The 17,550-nt window shown below is 40.5% G+C and overlaps 2 long non-coding RNA genes across 7 annotated transcripts; both read right to left on the bottom strand.

Moving 5' to 3' along the window:
- Positions 1-1,393: 1,393 nt before the first annotated feature.
- Positions 1,394-2,381, bottom strand: LOC123502442. Its single transcript, XR_006674073.1, has 2 exons — positions 2,211-2,381; positions 1,394-1,619 (listed from the first exon to the last, which is right to left on the bottom strand). It is a non-coding gene; the product is annotated as an uncharacterized LOC123502442 (long non-coding RNA).
- Positions 2,382-4,506: 2,125 nt separating this feature from the next.
- Positions 4,507-17,230, bottom strand: LOC123502406. 6 transcript variants are annotated; one of them, XR_006674029.1, is made up of 4 exons: positions 17,196-17,230; positions 9,754-9,881; positions 8,707-8,799; positions 4,507-4,571 (listed from the first exon to the last, which is right to left on the bottom strand). It is a non-coding gene; the product is annotated as an uncharacterized LOC123502406 (long non-coding RNA). The 6 variants fall into 6 exon arrangements; XR_006674028.1 differs by lacking the exon at positions 17,196-17,230 and adding an exon at positions 14,496-14,531; XR_006674027.1 differs by lacking the exon at positions 17,196-17,230 and adding an exon at positions 10,458-10,518.
- Positions 17,231-17,550: the final 320 nt, after the last annotated feature.

Here is a 17,550-nt window from a genome sequence, read left to right as displayed (position 1 = left end):
GGGTAAGTTCACACTACAAGCAGAGTGGAGCAGAGTGGTTGCTAGCGGCAATAATTTTGACATAGTTTTGGACATATTTTTGTGGGTGGGCAGCCAGCGGCCCTCCACGACTCCACCCATGGCCAAGAAGGTGTCCACCAGTGTGAGCCTTTATTGGTGACCTCAAAATGACAACCACTGACTAGACTGTGCATAGTTCTGGTACAATTTGACACTGTATTAGTAGTCTGTTGAGAAAAGTTAATTAGGTGATATTCTGAATTTCTGGTCCTATACATAAAACAAAAACACACTTCTTTTTTTCTACAGCTGTTCCATCCCTTGAGGAAAAACGAAAGGAAGAAGAGGAAAGAAAGAGAGAGAGAAAAAGAGAGAAGGAAGCAATATTCTGGTCCTATACATGAAAGGGAAACACATGCTCTTCTTTTTTTTCTACAGCTGTTCCATCCCTTGAGGAAAAATGAAAGGAAAAAGAGGAAAGAAAGAAAGAAGAGAAAGAGACAAGAAGAGAGGAGAAGGAAGTGATATTCTGGTTCTTTACATGAAAGGAAAACACAAACTTTTCTTTTTTCCACACCTGTTCCATCCCTTGAGGAAAAATTAAAGGAAAAAGAAGAAACATAAAAGAAAGAAGGAAGAGAGAAAAAGAAAGGAAAAGGAAGTGATATTCAGGTACTAAACATGACAGGAAATCACAAATTCTTTTCTTCTTCCACACCTGTTCCATCCCTTGAGGAAAATTGAAAGGAAAAAGAGAAAACAAAAGAAAGGAGGAAGAGAGAGAAAGAAAGAAAAAACCACACTGTAAAGATCAATGAGCCACACACACACACACACACACACACAAATTTGAAGGGATGACATATGAGGAGAGACTAAATGCTATGGATCCACCAACCATGGAGCAGAGAAGGAAGAGAGGGGATCTGATACAAGTTTATAAATTGATCAACGGAATGGATCAAGTGGATAAAGAGAAACTGATCCCGGGAGAAGAATATGACACTAGAAGCACAAGATCGCATAGCAAAAATTTGAGAAAGGGAAGATGTCTGAGAGATGTTAAAAAATATAGTTTCCCACAAAGATGTGTTGAGACTTGGAACAGTTTGAGTGAAGAAGTGGTGTCAGCAACGAGTGTGCACAGTTTTAAAGAAAAATTGGATAGGTGTAGATATGGAGACGGGGCCACACCAGCATAAAGCCCAGGCCCAGTAAAACTACAACTAGGTAAATACAACTAGGTAAATACACACACACACACACACACAACTTTACCAACAAAATTTCACGTTCCTTTATAAATTATCACATTTTTTTGTCATCCTTCCAGATAAACACTGAGGAGTTTGACACTATTTATTTATTCATTATTATTATTATTTCTTTTTCATCATATTGTTGCCTGCCCGACCTGCTCTGTGGCTAAGAGGACACCCAGAATTCTTGTGTAAGTCACCCTGCTCTGCTTATTGAGTGAACACCTAACCGGACCGCTCTGCTTCTAGTGTGAACATACCCTTACACACACACACACTCCACCGAACCTTAACCCATCTTGCCCACTCCTACACAAACACAAACACAACACACACACACACACACACACTCCACCGAACCTTAATCCATCTTGCCCACTCCCACACAAACACACAAAATCCAATTTTCAACTTCAGAAAATGTTTTCAAACAGTTCTTTCATGTTAACAAATATTCAAAGATAAAAATGTTTAGTTTTGAAGAGACAGTCTTACAAACAAACTGTTTCAACAATAACAGAGAGAGAGGGATAAGAGAGAGAGAGACGAGAGAGAGAGAGAGAGAGAGAGAGAGAGAGAGAGAGAGAGAGAGAGAGAGAGAGAGAGAGAGAGAGAGAGAGAGAGAGAGAGAGAGAGAGAGAGAGAGAGAGAGAGAGAGAGAGAGAGAGAGAGAGAGAGAGAGAGAGAGAGAGAGAGAGAGAGAGAGAGAGAGAGAGAGAGAGAGAGAGAGAGAGAGAGAGAGAGAGAAGAGAGAGAGAGAGAGAGAGAGAGAGAGAGAGAGAGAGAGAGAGAGAGAGAGAGAGAGAGAGAGAGAGAGAGAGAGAGAGAGAGAGAGAGAGAGAGAGAGAGAGAGAGAGAGAGAGAGAGAGAGAGAGAGAGAGAGAGAACAATAAAACATCTTGCCCACTCCTACACAAACACAAACACAAACACACACACATTCCACTGAACCTTAATCCATCTTGCCCACTCCCACACAAACACACACATACACACACAAAATCCACCCCAAAAAAACACTTTCCAAATACACACACACACACACACACACACACACACACACACACACACACACACTCCACTGAACCTTAATCCATCTTGCCCACTCCACACAAACACATACACACACATACACACACACACACACACACACACAAACACACACACACACACACACACACACACACACACACACACACACACTCCACCAAACCATAATCCATCTTGCCCACTCCCACATAAACACACACACACACACACACACACACACACACACACACACACACACACACACACACACACACACACACACACACACACACACACACACACGGCCCGGTAGCTCAGTGGTTAGAGCGCTGGCTTCACAAGCCAGATAACCGTGGTTCGATTCCCCGGCCGGGTGGAGATATTTGGGTGTGTCTCCTTTCACGTGTAGCCCCTGTTCACCTAGCAGTGAGTAGGTACGGGATGTAAATCGAGGAGTTGTGACCTTGTTGTCCTGGTGTGTGGTGTGTGCCTGGTCTCAGACCTATCCCAAGATCGGAAATAATGAGCTCTGAGCTCGCTCCGTAGGGTAACGTCTGGCTGTCTCGTCAGAGACTGCAGCAGATCAAACAGTGAATACACACACACACACACACACACACACACACACACACACACACACACACACACACACACAGCCTCACCTCACTTCAAAACACAAAAAATCTTCACATAAATATAAATTCATAGTATAAAACAAACTTATTTCAAAATTCACCCAAAAAAAAACACTTTCCAAATACACACACACACACATTTCTAGCACCTTGCCACAAAAATTCAGTATTTTTATGAGACCTTCCAAGTACAGTGGTTCCCAAACTGGGGGTGAATCATCCCTTGGGAGCAGCTTAACAATTTTTGGGGGAGTACTGGAGGTGACAGAAAAAATAAATAAATAAATAAAAATTCTGAAAATGAAGAAAACCTTGCAGTGCCTCCCATTACAATTACTGTTAACTTAGTCTTAGTGGGCAAAGTTGTAACATAAATAATTATTCTGTGTAAGGGGTATGTGGTTGGTTAGTGTGACTTGTTAACCCCTTCAGTACTGGGACACATTTTTACCTAGAGATCTGTGTACCATTAGACCATTTTATTCACTTTAAGAAGGGTCTATGGAGGCACAAGATTAAAGGCCACAGTCTTCACTATCTTAACCCCTTCAGTACTGGGGGACAATTATACCTCAAGATTTGTGCACCATTAGACCATATCATTGACATTAGCAAGGGTCTATGGAGGTCACAAGGTTAATGGACACAGTCTTCACTTTCTTAACCCTTTCAGTATTGGGACACATTTTACCTTGACATTTGTGTACCATTGGACCATTTTATTACCATTAGGAAGGGTCTATGAAGGTCACGAGGTTAATGGCCACAGTCTTCACTATTTTAACCCCTTCAGTACTGGGACACCTTTTATCCTCAGATCTGTGTACCATTAGACCATTTTATTGACATTAGGAAAGGTTTATAGACATCAGAAGGTTAATGGTCAGAGTCTTCACTATTTTAACCCCTTCAGTACTGGGATACCTTTTACCCTGAGATCTGTGTACCATTAGACCATTTTATTGACTTTAGGAAAGGTTTATAAAGGGCAGAAGAATAATGGCCACAGTCTTCACTATTTTAAACCCTTCAGGACTGGGACACATTTTTACCCTGAGATCTGTGTACCATTAGACCATTTTATTGACATTAGGAAAGGTTTATAGACATAAGAAGGTTAATGGCCACAGTCTTCACTATTTTAACCCCTTCAGTACTGGGACACATTTTACCTTGACATTTGTGTACCATTAGACCATTTTATTGACATCAGCAAGGATCTATGGAAATGACAAGATTAATGGCCACAGTCTTCACTATTTTAACCCCTTCAGTACTAGAAGACATTTTTACCTTGAGATTTGAGTACCATTAGACCATTTTATTGACATTAGGAAAGGTTTATAGACATCAGAAGATTAATGGCCAATATCTTCACCATAAAAACATGCCAAATGGTCTTAAAATACCATAAAACATGCCAAACTCTCTTAGAATACCCTGAAAAACATGCCAAACTTGTCTTAAAATGTCCTTAAAAAAATAACATTCCAAACTGCTTATCCATCCTAACTGTTCTTCATGACTCCAGGTGTTGTCTTGTACTCTGGGTGTTGCTGATGGCTGTAGGCGTTGTAGAAGGCTTGTGTTGCATTGTGGCTTGTCTTGACTTGCTTGGTGGTGCAGTGTGTCTATTGGCTTGACTTTCCTGTAATGATAGGTTTACATTGAGTCACCTTCACTATTTTGTAAACTGAACTGAATGCAACTCAACCAAACCTAACAGAACTCAACCTAACTTAACTAAACTGAACAGAAATTAACCTAACCCAAAACAACCCAGCTCAACCCAACCCAACCCAACCAAAGTTAACCCAAAACAACCCATCATAACCCAACCCAACTCAACCCAACCCAAAAAACAACCAGTTAACCCAGAACAACCCAGCATAACCCAACCTAACTCAACCTAACCCAAGCCAAAAACAACCCAAGTTAACCCAGAACAACCCAACATAACCCAACCCAATCCCAAACTAACCCAAAACAACCCAGCACAACCCAAGCTAACCCAACCCAACCCTTTATCTTTACCTTTACCGAGGTGCCTGTCACGTGACGTCGGCGACCATGGAACACCATCCTCCTCTGTTTTGAGCCACTCTAACCCGATCCACAGTTGTCCAGCCCTCACTGACGTGTTTCACCAATGTGTCCATAAACTTGACCCTCTGTCTTCCTCTCGCTGGTTCCTTATACTCTCCCCAACAAGCATTCTCTCCCACAGTCCATGTCCTCTCAGTACATGGCCCACAAAATTGAGGTGTCTCCTCCTGATACTCTTCACCGGTGTTTTTTCCATTACTACTCTTCTCAATCCTTCATTAGTGATCCGTGCACTCCAAGGGATTCTCAGCATTCTTTGCATGAACCACATTTCTACTGCTTCTAACCTTTTGATCATGTTCTTCTTTATCGTCCATGTCTCAGAGCCATACGTTAATGTGGATCATACATAACGCTTGAGTATACGTTTTCTTAGAGTTATATTCATGCTAATATTGGTCATTATCTTTCTTACCCCTTAAAGTACGGGGGGTTGATTTACTTTCTGTCTGTTACAGCGAGGAAAAATCACACCTGTCAAAAATGCTAAAAATATTCTTTTCCTCATAAAAGCATATTTCTTTGTGTTATTCTGAGTACAACGATATAGTTTTCAACATGTCATCACCTCTCACACCAAAGTTATTGCACGTCAAAAAATTCATGGCAGAATCCGCCGCTAAGAAATAACCCCCCAAGCTCAGATAACACCATGCTCTCTCTCTCTCTCTCTCTCTCTCTCCATTTGGGCATATGACTTTGATGTAAAAGTAGGAACTTTTGCACTTTCATGTCATGAAAATGTGAACTCAGATGAAATGATGTTCAAAACAGAAAAATAAAAATAAACCACATATTACAAATATTGTGGATTTTTATAATAATTGGAATGTGGCAACTCTTCTTGGCAATGGGACTGACGTGACTTGGCCGACAAGCACAGTCCTGTAGAGGCAACCATGGGTGACACACACCAGCGCATTGTTCGAGGGAGTATGTGAGGAGGTTTATGAACGTCGCTGTGAGGGTTGGCCTCTGTCTCCCAGATCACTATCAGAATCACTACTGGAGTCTTCACTTTCTTCTGTCTTAATAAAAATCACTGTCTTCATTTTCACCACTATCCTCAATGTCATTACCGAGTAAAACTGACATAACATCACTCGAGTACCGAAACCTAACTCCGGGTCACGGGATTGCTAGATGTTGCCTCAAAATGGGAAAAGATGACCTATGTGAGGGAACATATGTCTCCAGGCTCAAAGAGGTGAGTGAGAAAAGATGCCAGAGACTTCCACTTGCCCAAGGACCAACAGTGAGGGAGAGATTCAAACTGATTGGTTACTTCCGTTTGAAAGTGAACTGGCAGCCAATGAAAAAAATCATAATTTATTCAACCAATCACGGTGGCCTTGAGACTTGCGGTATGAATTTGAATTCAGTTTGAGGCAAGATGTCCCACTGTGCAGGTTGTGAACTGCATTACTTCAATGTTTTGGTTATCATATTTTCAATAGATGTCATGTCGGCTGAGTGAGAGCTGTGAGGGTGGAGCTGGGAAACGAGGAAAACTGGAGGGACCACTTCATTTGGACAGTGCCACAGTTCCTACTAATACATATTGGTTTGTAGAGCAAGAAAAATAAATCATGAAAATAATTTAATACAACAACACCTGGATAGAATTTTGATTGTCCCCATCATATTGACAGGTTAATGGTATATGATGGCTGTTATTATCATTGATGTTTTCTTTCAGGGCTCACAAGCAGACACGCAGTGTTGTCCAAAGAGGCACTGGGCAGCTGAAACACCGATTTCATGTCTTGCACAGTGAGGTCCGGGTCAGCCCACCATTGAAGGTGTGCAAGATGGTGCATGTTTGTGCTATGTTGCACAATATATGTAAAGACAGGAATATTCCTATTCCTATTGATGCAGGCCACCCTGACTTTGAAGAGCAGCAGCACGACATCGTACAAGAAGTGCCACCACTTCCAGCTGCTCGACAAAATCCGGGTCGCCTGTATCGAGATGAATTCTGCAACTTGCATTTCAAGTATGTTGATTATTTTGTACCAATATATACTGGCTTTACTGTATTTGATCTTGGATATGTCTACTTATCATGCATTAGTATCTCATTACTGTTGATTAACCACCTTTTTTTTCAGCAATCCTGCCAGAAACATGGCCCACCTGCCCCACCACTGATCTGGTGACACATGCAGAGATCAATTTTGCAACTTGCATTTCAAGTATGTTGGTTATTCATTCTGTACCAATATTTACTGGCTTCTATAAATAATCTTGGATACATTCACTCATCATCTCATTATTGTTGATAAGCAACCTAATTTTTCTTTTCTTTTCTTTTTTTTTTTTCATTCTTTCCAGCATTCCTGCTTGAAGTGCGGATCTCCTGCCCTTCAGCACACATGGCCAGTCACATGCCAAGGTACTGTCAACATCTATGTTTTCCATCTCCTTAATTCTTATCCTCACTGCTTTTGTGTTGACATTTAAAACTGTACACTCTTCTAAATCAACATAAATGCTTTCTATCTCTCCTAATTGTCATCCTCCACACTTCCATGTCAACATTTTAAACCTTACACTCTTCTAAATCAACATAGATACTTTCATCTCTCTTAATCCTCATCCTCCACACTTCCATGTCCACATTTAAAACTGTACACTCTTCTAAATCAACATACATGCTTTCCATCTCTCTTAATTGTCATCCTCCACACTTCTGTGTCCACATTTAAAACTGTACACTCTTCTAAATCAACATATATACTTTCCATCTCCTTAATTCTTATCCTCCTGCTTCCATGTCCACATTTAAAACTGTACACTCTTCTAAATCAACATATATGCTTTTCATCTCTTAATTGTCATCCTCACTGCTTCCATGTTGACATTTAAAACCATACACTCTTCTAAATCAACATCTATGCTTTCCATGTCCATTAATTGTCATCCTCCCCACTTCCATGTCCACATTTTAAACCATACACTCTTCTAAATCAACATATATGCTTTCCATCTCCCTTAATTGTCATCCTCACCACTTCCATCACTTTCTTCCTGGGAGCTCCTGGCCTCACTGTCCTTTTCTGGCAAATATTCCTCATGTGAGTCACTAATGAGTCCTTCTGATTGACTCTCATTGTCCTCAGAATCCTGTAATTCATCTAATAGAGCCAGCTCACCCTCAGAATCCTCAAGGGTGACAATGACAACACCATTACACCACACTGGTCAGTAACACACTGCCCACCGGCCACCATCCCTCCCCTCAGGCCACACGGTCCCTCCCCCCAAGCCACCGTACCCAGTGTCCCTGAAAACAGTTAGCCACTTTGTCACTGAATCATAAAAAACACACAAAGCGAGTAGATGAAGCACTGATGGAGCGATGGTGTGTGCATGTACTGTAAATATCTTGAAACACCCTTAAAACACCCTAACATAGCCTAAAATAGTTAAAAACAGTCTTAAACACCCTTAAATAGCCTTAAAATAACCCTAAAAACACTAAAACAGTCTTAAACACCCTTAAAATAGCTTAAAACTGCCTTAAACATCCTAAAATTCTTCAAACACCCTAAAATAGCCTTAAACAATCTAAAACAGCCTAAAAATACCCTAAGACAGCCTTAAAACACCCTAAAGTAGCCTTAAACACCCTCAAAGTCTTCAAACACCCTAAAACAGCCTTCAATACTCACAGTTGGCTAGGTGTGTCCCAGCTGGTGTAGTTGCTATGTTCCATCCCTACATAGAGCCACTTCCTTTAGTACGGCCGGTGGTGGCTGGTGATCCTGTTGGGAGGAGGTGGTGGTGGTTATAATAGTACTAGTGGTGGTAGTGAAATGGTGTGGTTTTGTGAGCATCTGATGTGGTAATGTTGGTTGTTTGTGGTGGTTGTGGGTGTGGTTGGACAGTGGTGGTGGTGGTGGTGGTGGTAATAGGAGGATTTTAAAAAGACAAATATTTTCCGGCCAAAACAAGTTAAAAATTGAGGTTTATGAGACAAAATTGTAAGGAAAAACACGCTTTCACACACCCGACACTCACCAAACACACAGCACACCAGCACACACCATTCCCACACCTGCACACACCAACAAACCACAAACAACCCTTTGCAAACACTGGAAAATGCAAAAAACACACACCCAAAAAATATATAGTAGCTTACACTAAAAACATTTACACACACACCACACGTACACACACACACACCACACCTGCGGAAACCTTTCCACACCTGCACACCAGCACAGTACACAGCTTGGTGTGTGGAGGGAGATATGGAGGAAAGAAAAGGAGGTGGTGGAGGGAAAATGAGAAAAATTGTCAGGTTTTGAAGTGAGATTTAGAAAAGTACTATTTTGACTATGATAGAAGTGAGATAGGAGACTCAAAATTAGAGGGAAGGTGGAGGAAACATGGAGGAAATAGTCTACTGAAGGAAAAGCCTGGAGGTAACCTGTGGAGGAAACAAGACAAACATTACCTAACCAAAACGCACCAAAAATTACCTAAAAATATTGCATCACACACACACACACTCCACAAACAACCCTTAAATCACACCTGGATAACGCCCACAATAAGTTTACCCTAGCCAACCAACACCAAAAAAAAAAAATAAACACTATACATAGGTAGCTATAGTTGACATTACAAAAAACGTACAAAAAACACACTTACACACACACCACACTCACAGCACACCTGAGGACACCTTTCCCACACCCACACACACTCACCTCTCCCTCTGGAACTTGGTGAGTGGAGTATTTGTGGAGTTTTGCCGCAGAGAGGAGACATGCAGCAAGTCAACAGCAGCGGCTCTCCAAGAACCCATTGTGACATTGTGGCAAGCCATGGTGCACCTCTGGAATAGTGGTAGTTGTTGTAGTGGTGGTGGTGGTAGTAATAGTATAAATGAGGCGTGACAAGGCGTAGGAAAGAGTGAAGGACACTGCCTACCACACTATAACACCACCATATCTCACTAACCACTTCAACTATCAAACTATCACGCATATGGGAGGTGTATGGATCCACAAACTATCTACGGAGGCAATATGAGGGCGTGACAAGGCGTAGTAAATAAGAAAAACTGAAAATAGTTAACACAGAGAGGGCCGATGTGGAAGGCAGGATGGCGGACACTGCCTAACACAAGAACACCACCATATCTCAGTAACCGCTTCAACTATCAAACTATCCCGCGCATGGGAGGTGTATGGGTGCATAAGCTATCTATGGAGGCAATATGGGGCGTGACAATGCGTAGGAGGGCAGGAATGACCACCGCAAATATGAGGCAACAAAACCCAAAAGTTTGCTTATAAAGACGCACTTATTTTCACTTTACCAGACTTTTTCACCTTAATTGGCACGTCTCACTAACTCTACATACTTTAGATAATAAGCATGTACACGCACACACTTGGGAATAACTCACCTGCTCCACAAATGTTCAAAACTGTAAATCTCAAAACAGAGCTAACAATGGCGGATCTTCTTCTTCTTCTACGCAAAATGTCGACATCATTGTATACACTTCCTCTATCACTCAAACTTCTTATAAAATTCAAAATAACATTGAAATAAAATAAATAAAATATGAAATGGTAAAGAAAATGAAAATAACATGTGTATTATATTCCCAATACCGAAATGGGGGTGTTGGGGTCACTCAAAAATCTTGATAAAAAACATATTTCGCCATAAGGATTGAAATATTTCTACTTATTTAGTGAAGTTGGCACTTTTCTGATATCTGATTTGTTATTAGTAAAGTAAACTAATTTCTAAACTACAATAGAATCGAGTCCAGCTGTGTTTTGGTTTACCGAAAAAATAACGTTAAAGTCACTGCAAGGAATATAACGTTTTTTTTTTTTTATTAGCACGCCTAGGATTGTTTTGGTGCTTGATATAACACTTAAAAGATATGAAAACATGATTCAAGTAACAATATTCCATAAAGTTTAGTCTACCTATTCGTATTTTCAATTTCAAAATTTTGAATGGTAACAAAATAGAAAACAAAAATCTTTATATGACAAAGAATCTGTGTTTTCTTTATTCGGCTGGAAAGCGAAAATTTGTGTTATTCAGAAAATGTAATATAACGTAGTTTGGGTGAGCTTTCCATCTCGACATTGTGGTGTGTTTGTCACCCGTTAATTGGACACAAACACCTTCCTTTCCACCGCTTTCAATAAAAACCACCCGGTAGGAATATTATATTTTGATTATTAGTTACACTATTTATCGCGCCTAAAAGTGTAGTGTATACTAGTCTGGGAGCCGTTTTTCTTGTGGCGATTTTTTAAATGAATTATCTACGTCAATATTGAACCCACGGGGGGCGCCTCACCCCTGCCTTCCCCATGGACAGTCCAGCAATGTCTGCTTCCACTCCCCCTGTGTTTCCAGACCCAGAGAGTGAAGCAAAGCCAGAATCAACCACCACACTAGATAAATAGCCATTACTGTGGTAAATAAGGCGATGGTTGTGTATATGTACCCCAGTTAACACCGCCCGCCGCCCACCTCACCACACCCACAGCCCGCCCCAACATTTCCTTCAATTCTCACTGTTTTCTGCTGCTGCTGCGCCTCAAATGCATAGCAGGGACAAAAGAGGAGCGAGTAGTAGTAGTAGTAGCAGGAGCAGCAGTGTTATTATTATTACTATGAGGGTTAATGTGTGTGTGTGGGGGCTGCTTTTATGTTTTATGTAAAATCTATCTCTCTCTCTCTCTCTCTCTCTCTCTCTCTCTCTCTCTCTCTCTCTCCATGAAGGCCACAGAGGTGACTAGGTAGAGTGTTCCTGCTGTTAATAATTTAGAAATGTTGTTAATCTCTCACTGGAACCTTAAAAACAATAACAACTTCAACTATACTCTATTGATGAAGGTTAGACACACAACCCGTCACTTCAGAGGAGCTTGGCGGTGTCTTATGGTGTGGCTTGACAATGTTAGGGCTGGATATGTCACTAAGCCCTTCTCTCTCTCTCTCTCTCTCTCTCTAATCGGTAAAGTTAGTCACTCTGAAGGTAAAAATGTGTCCCAGTAATGAAGATGTTAAAATAGTGAAGACTGGCATTAATCTTCCGTCCTCCATACATCCTTCCTAATGTCAATAAAATGGTCTAATGGCACACAAATCTCAAGGTAAAAATGTTTCCCAGTACTGAAGGGGTTAAAATAGTGAAGACTGTGGCCATTAATCTTCTGCCCTCCATACACCCTTCTTAATGTCAATAAAATGGTTTAATGGTGCACAAATCTCAAGGTAAAAATGTGTCCCAGTACTGAAGGGGTTAAAATAGTGAAGACTGTGGCCATTAATCTTCTGCCCTCCATACACCCTTCCTAATGTCAATAAAATGGTCTAATGGTACACAAATCTCAAGGTAAAAATGTGTCCCAGTACTGAAGGGGTTAAAATAGTGAAGACTGTGGCCATTAATCTTCTGCCTCCATACACCCTTCCTAATGTCAATAAAATGGTCTAATGGCACACAAATCTCAAGGTAAAAATGTGTCCCAGTACTGAAGGGGTTAAAATAGTGAAGACTGTGGCCATTAATCTTCTGTCCTCCATACACCCTTCCTAATGTCAATAAAATGGTCTAATGGTACACAAATCTCAAGGTAAAAATGTGTCCCAGTACTGAAGGGGTTAAAATAGTGAAGACTGTGGCCATTAATCTTCTGTCCTCCATACACCCTTCCTAATGTCAATAAAATGGTCTAATGGTACACAAATCTCAAGGTAAAAATGTGTCCCAGTACTGAAGGGGTTAAAATAGTGAAGACTGTGGCCATTAATCTTCTGTCCTCCATACACCCTTCCTAATGTCAATAAAATGGTCTAATGGTACACAAATCTCAAGGTAAAAATGTGTCCCAGTAATGAAGGGGTTAAAATATGAAGACTGTGGCCATTAATCTTCTGCCTTCCTAATGTCAATAAAATGGTCTAATGGCACACAAATCTCAAGGTAAAAATGTGTCCCAGTACTGAAGGGGTTAAAATAGTGAAGACTGTGGCCATTAATCTTCTGCCTTCCATACACCCTTCCTAATGTCAATAAAATGGTCTAATGGCACACAAATCTGAAGGTAAAATGTGTCCCAGTACTGAAGGGGTTAAAATAGTGAAGACTGTGGCCATTAATCTTCTGCCTCCATACACCCTTCCTAATGTCAATAAAATGGTCTAATGGTACACAAATCTCAAGGTAAAATGTGTCCCAGTACTGAAGGGGTTAAAATAGTGAAGACTGTGGCCATTAATCTTCTGCCCTCCATACACCCTTCCTAATGTCAATAAAATGGTCTAATGGTACACAAATCTCAAGGTAAAATGTATCCCAGTACTGAAGGGGTTAAAATAGTGAAGACTGTGGCCATTAATCTTCTGCCTTCCATACACCCTTCCTAATGTCAATAAAATGGTCTAATGGCACACAAATCTCAAGGTAAAAATGTGTCCCAGTACTGAAGGGGTTAAAATAGTGAAGACTGTGGCCATTAATCTTCTGCCCTCCATACACCCTTCCTAATGTCAATAAAATGGTCTAATGGCACACAAATCTCAAGGTAAAAATGTGTCCCAGTACTGAAGGGGTTAAAATAGTGAAGACTGTGGCCATTAATCTTCTGCCCTCCATACACCCTTCCTAATGTCAATAAAATGGTCTAATGGCACACAAATCTCAAGGTAAAATGTGTCCCAGTACTGAAAGGGTTAAAATAGTGAAGACTGTGGCCATTAATCTTCTGCCCTCCATACACCCTTCCTAATGTCAATAAAATGGTCTAATGGCACACAAATCTGAAGGTAAAAATGTGTCCCAGTACTGAAGGGGTTAAAATAGTGAAGACTGGCCATTAATCTTCTGCCCATACACCCTTCCTAATGTCAATAAAATGGTCTAATGGTACACAAATCTCAAGGTAAAAATGTGTCCCAGTACTGAAGGGGTTAAAATAGTGAAGACTGTGGCCATTAATCTTCTGTCCTCCATACACCCTTCCTAATGTCAATAAAATGGTCTAATGGCACACAAATCTGAAGGTAAAATGTGTCCCAGTACTGAAGGGGTTAGGGATGGGAGGTTAACATAACTGTAGTGTACTTTAGTGTAGGGATGGGAGGTTAACATAACTGTAGTGTACTTTAGTGTAGATGATAAACTAAGGAATGGTACTATCAAACTGGAAATTGAGAAGATCATAGAGACTAATGCACAACATCCACTGCTTACAATCTGGGACTTGAATGGCCACGTGGGATTCAAAGGAACACAAAAGCCAGATGGAAATGGAAGAATGATATTAGAATGCATGGAGAAGTATAAAATGATAATGCCCAATGACGATACAATTGTGACAGCTTAGCTCAGTAATCAGCTTACCTTGTTGAGAAAATGCTTTGCTTCAGTGACACCCCAGACAGCTTAGCTCAGTAATCAGCTTACCTTGTTGAGAAAATGCTTTGCTTCAGTGACACCCCAGACAGCTTAGCTCAGTAATCAGCTTACCTTTATGCTCAGAGTATGTTTTGGGGCATTTTGAGGTGTTACATCGTGTTTTGAGTGTGTTTGGGAATAAAATTGAGTGTTTCAAGTGGTTTGGGCGTATTGAGTGTGTGTGGGTGTGTTTGTATTGAGCTCAGAATTTGTTTTGGGGCATTTTGAAATGTTTTGGGATAAAATTGAGTGTTTTAAGTGGTTTGGATGTATTGAGTGTGTGTGGGTGTGTTTGTATTGAGCTCTGGGTGTGTTTTGGGGCATTTTGAGGAGTTACATGGTGTTTTGAGTGTGTTTTGGGATAAAATGGAGTGTTTTTACTGAAACTGAGGTTCCCCACGAATAGACCTGTCTCTGATAAAATGCTTTGGTTCGCAGTGACATCTCAGACAGCTTAGGTCAGTAATCAGCTTACCTTTGTGCCATCTTGACATGACATGATGCTCTCGGGAACACATTCCTCACACAAATAGATAAATCTCTGCACACTCAGTGAAATGTGGCTCAAAAATCTCTTAACTTCTTGTATGGTACATTTGCAGGATTGAAGCAAAGTCAGTCTTTTTATAATAATATATTTCCTCTATGTCACATAAACAGCTTTCATTCCTTCACAGCACCAACATCCACACAGAGTGTCCACACAGACAACACTGCGTCATTAAACTGTATATTAATGTACTTTAACTACTTTACATGTACGGTAAGTCCTCGTTACACGGTACATGTGCGTTCCTGAAAACCTTACCACAAATCAGAATTACCGTATCCCGAACCCATTATAACGTGCAATAATAGGGAATGCGCTCCAGCTTCCTGGGAGGTAGGCTAGAAAATGGCCTGTTCATACTCAGATATTGTGTACAAAAATCATTTCAAAGTAAAAAAATCTTTAATTGTCATATCAATAGATGTTTGCAAAGTTTTAGACAGTATAAGAAGGATTATAGGATCAAAATTCTTATGGAATATCAAATAAATGAAAAGTACTAGACCTAATAACAAAAGTTTACCCTGGAGACAAAACTAGACTAAGACTTCAAACACAAAATTTAACAAGTGGCATCAGACAGACAGACAGACAGACAGACAGCAGGGGGATGTACATACAGCCTCCATAACACTTGGCAAATTAACCCCTTCACTACCAGGACGTGCTTTCATACATAGTCATTCTGTTTTCTATTTTGGTGATTCTATACAGCTTCACAAACTTATTATGTGGGGATTCAAATAGTGAAAACTCAGGCCATTAATCCTCTGACCTCCATAGACTCTTCCTAATGTCAATAAAATCGTCTAATCACGCCCAAAACTCACAGTAAAAATGCCTCCCAGTACTGAAGGGGTTAAAAATTATGAAGACTGTGGCCATTAATCTTGTGATCTCCATAGACTCTTCTTAGTGTCAATAAAATGGTAAAATGGTCTAATGGTACACAAATCTCAAGGTAAAAATACGTCCCAGTACTGAAGGGGTTAAAATAGTGAAGACTGTGGCCATTAATCTTCTGACCTCCATACACCCTTCCTAATGTCATCAAACTGGTCTAATGGTACACAAACCTCAAGGTAAAAATGTGTCCCAGTACTGAAGGGGTTAAAATAGTGAAGACTGTGGCCATTTATCCTCTGACCTCCATACACCCTTCCTAATGTCATCAAAATGGTCTAATGGTACACATACCTTAAGGTAAAAATGTGTCCCAGTACTGAAGGGGTTAAAATAGTGAAAACTGTGGCCATTTATCCTCTGCCCTCCATACACCCTTCCTAATATCAATAAAATGGTCTAATGGTACACAAACCTCAAGGTAAAAATACGTCCCAGTACTGAAGGGGTTAAAATAGTGATGACTGTGGCCATTTATCCTCTGCCCTCCATACACCCTTCCTAATGTCATCAAAATGGTCTAATGGTACACAAATCTCAAGGTAAAAATGTGTCCCAGTACTGAAGGGGTTAAAATAGTGAAGACTGTGGCCATTTATCCTCTGCCCTCCATACAACCTTCCTAATGTCAATAAAATGGTCTAATGGTACACAAATCTCAAGGTAAAAATACATCCCAGTACTGAAGGGGTTAAAATAGTGAAGACTGTGGCCATTTATCCTCTGCCCTCCATACACCCTTCCTAATGTCATCAAAATGGTCTAATGGTACACAAATCTCAAGGTAAAAATACATCCCAGTACTGAAGGGGTTAAAATAGTGAAGATTGTGGCCATTTATCCTCTGACCTCCATACACCCTTCCTAATGCCAATAAAATGGTCTAATGGTACACAAATCTCAAGGTAAAAATACATCCCAGTACTGAAGGGGTTAAAATAGTGAAGACTGTGGCCATTAATCTTCTGCCCTCCATACACCCTTCCTAATGTCATCAAAATGGTCTAATGGTATACAAACCTCAAGGTAAAAATATGTCCCAGTACTGAAGGGGTTAAAATAGTGAAGACTGTGGCCATTTATCCTCTGCCCTCCATACACCCTTCCTAATGTCATCAAAATGGTCTAATGGTACACAAACCTCAAGGTAAAAATAGGTCCCAGTACTGAAGGGGTTAATAACTTTCAAAATAATAATAAAGACATTAGAAAGTGTAAATTTGTGCTTCAAAGATGACACTTTAAATGTGACTCACTTATTCTTTGCAGACGATGGAATGCTGTCAGCGAGAGCATGGAAGACGCAGAGAGTGGTGGTCAGGTGGTGGTGGAGACAGGGAGAGTATGTGGCCTGGAGATTAACAAACAGAACACCAATAATCTTGTGACCTCCATGCATCCTTCCTAATGTCAATAAAGTTGTCTTATCATGCCCAAAATTGTCTTATATTGCCCTCACAAAATACCAAACTATCTCAAAATGCCTCAAAACATGTCAAACTGTCTTAAAAAGCCCTCAAAACATCCCAAACTGTCTTAAAATGGCCTCAAAACGTACCAAACTGTCTTAAAACTAACTCAAAACATGACAAACTCTCTTAAAATGCCCTC

Source organism: Portunus trituberculatus, chromosome 11 (genome assembly GCF_017591435.1).
Source record: "Portunus trituberculatus isolate SZX2019 chromosome 11, ASM1759143v1, whole genome shotgun sequence".
NCBI lineage: Eukaryota > Metazoa > Arthropoda > Malacostraca > Decapoda > Portunidae > Portunus > Portunus trituberculatus.
Note: the sequence above shows the minus strand (reverse complement) of the source record. Positions and strands in the feature narration are given on the sequence as shown.